The sequence below is a fragment of the Trachypithecus francoisi genome, unplaced genomic scaffold (assembly GCF_009764315.1).
Source record: "Trachypithecus francoisi isolate TF-2019V2 unplaced genomic scaffold, Tfra_2.0 Lachesis_group2, whole genome shotgun sequence".
Lineage (NCBI taxonomy): Eukaryota > Metazoa > Chordata > Mammalia > Primates > Cercopithecidae > Trachypithecus > Trachypithecus francoisi.
In genome coordinates, this window is record NW_022681465.1 from 1883919 (window position 1) to 1886669 (window position 2751).

The following is a 2751-nucleotide window of genomic DNA, read 5'->3' on the forward strand; positions in this document are numbered from 1 at the left end:
GCTGCTACTGTGTGCTTTGTGACTGCTGGTTCTGCCTACAGGTGACACACTCCTGTCACTTAATCATCTGAGTGCTGGATGTATAATTTATTGTTGCATTCAAAGTTATGCACAAGTACAATCTCCAGATCTACAGGTGGAGAACTGAGGGAGCTGAATCGATTGTTCTTCTCATCAGGGTACAATCTGAAGTCTCTAGTTTGCACCAGAAGGGTAATTCCGGTTCAGATTATTCAGTAATCAAGCCTTGACCCTCTTTCCATTGTCACACAGAGTTATAGGGAAAACTATTTTAAAACAGAAGCTTATATAAAAATAATGATCTTCTTATTGATTTTGCATCTGAATTTTAAAAATTGTAGAGAATCAACCTCTTTTATTATTTTTAACATTTAGAGATAGAAAAATAAATGTTAACGTTTTCATTTCAAACTAATTCTTTTCTTATATGTGTATGTTTCCCTTATTTCAGAAGTAATATCTGTGCAATATAAAACATTTGGAAACAAAGATAAAACTGAAAACCTGCCTTACTGTTCCTCACTGTCCAAAGGTAACTCCTGCTACTATGCTAATGCGATTCCTTAAGGTACTGTGGTCATATGGTCAATGTTTTCTTCTGTTTTTCAGATTCATCTTATGCTTGATTCGTAGCATTCTCTTCCCACTTATAGATCCATCACAATCTCCTATTTTTTGCATTTTTTACTATAAATTTTGTATCAATAATGTCTTTGTCCATAAAAGTTTTCAGGGCTTCTGGACATTTCTTAGACTAGATAACTAAAGAATGAATTTTGTTGTTGTGGAAAGACAGGAATATAACCAAGATTTCAGGTAAGTTTTGTCTAATTGCTTTCCCAAGAAGGTCCCATCTCTACTTCCAAGCTGTCGTTTTGTGTATAGTACCATAACTGGTTAATTGTTTTTAAAATAAACTACTCTTTAGAACACTGTAGATTTATAGAAAAATTAGGCAGCAGTACAGTGAGTCCTATTTTCTACTAGAACAGTACACCTATTATACTCAATGAGCTAATAGTGACACATTATTATTAATTCAAGTCCATATTTTATTCAGATTTTCGTATTTACTTACTGTCTTTCTTCTGTTTCAAGATCCCGTCCAAGATGCCACAGCACATTTAGCCGCATGTCTCAGCTTAGCTCTATGGCCTGTCATGAAGGATGGGACAAAATATCATCAATAGGTGAAGAAAAGTACAAGAAAAGTTTTAGGAAAAATTTCATACATGTGTCTTCAGAAAACCATTGCTCCATTGACAAGAGGTCTGATGGCGGTTCACACCCGAGGCTGGTGCAGCTCCCAGCATGGCTGGTGCCCCGTGGCGAGACCCTGAGGCCAGGGCCACCAGCTCGCTGGTGTCTGCATCTGTGATGGTGATAAGGTCTCAGCACTTCTGCCCCAGCCCTGGAGAAGGCTGGTGGGCAGTGAGTAGGGGCAGTAGAAACACATGCCTGAGTCCCCAGCATCGGGGCAGGAGACTTGCTCTGCAGGTGGCAGTTCGTGGCCCTGGGAGAGCCACCTCACTGCTGAGATGTAGCCCCTTTACTCGAAGAGGAGAAGGTTGGGCCTCTGTTCTTTACAGTCTGTCATTGTTGCCAGATAGGACCCCTAGTATCAGGCACTTGCCTTGTTTCCTGCCTTATTGTACAGTTTCCAAAGAGAGACGGGTTGTGAGTGAACGTGATGACGCCTTTTACAGTTTTGTTTCCAGATGCCTCCCCTGTGAGGGTCACGTCTCCTTCATTCCTCTTATCTTTGTGGTTTGCTGCCCCTCCATTAGTGAAAGCAAAATGAATGGAGTTATTGATTTCTAAAAAGGGCTCTTCACAAACGTGTTTGGGGTTGTGCTTTATCCTTGCTGTCTGATAGCAAAATGATTGCCAGGCACTGATGCCAAGGTAACCAGTGAAGATCTAACAACTGTTTACATCAAAACAAAAGTAGTATATGGTCCCTTTAGCAAACATCGTGAATTTCATGTGTCATGTGTATTTCCCGAAATGCCTGCCACCCTGTCCTCATGACCCCTTGCTCCCCTTACGGCAATTGCTGTTTCCAGCTTTCACACTCTTCAAACCTCCTCCCCACAGCATTCATGCATATCCTGCTGCCAGAGATCACAGAGCCCCCCCAGCTGAGAGCCTCATCCTTAACACCAGGCAATTGCACCACCCACTGCTTTGTCCGTTACCACAGAGGAGCTGTCCGTTCCTGGAGAAGCACATTCTCTCCACTTTGTTTTGGATCCCACCTCATTTATTCAGGACCCTCATACTGTGGATGACATCTTTTTGTTCTAGAATATTCAGTCCATCGCTCCTGGTTGTATCTTTCCTATCACGCTCCCATCTCTCCCGTAGTGGTGGTATGGAGGAATGATTCTTAGATCCACCGTATGCCTACACCTTTTTTTCTATCCCATTTTTCTTCCTTTCACAGAAAACTTCTAAATGCTTACACTAAATTCTCTCTAAATTTAGAAATTTCTAAATTTCTAGTTATGCTTATACTAATTTCTCTCTCTTTTCTCGTTTCAAATTTGCTTATCCAGTGAGCTACTTATGTTTTTATTTTCAGCATTTTAAGCTAGTTAAGTCCAGATGTCCTTGATTTATGGTGACCCGTTTTATGTTATAATCTTTCTGCTATGTTTTCTACTCTTTTTCTTCCTTCTCCTCGTCTTCCTATTTTTTTCTTTTTGGTATTAAACATACTAATTTTAA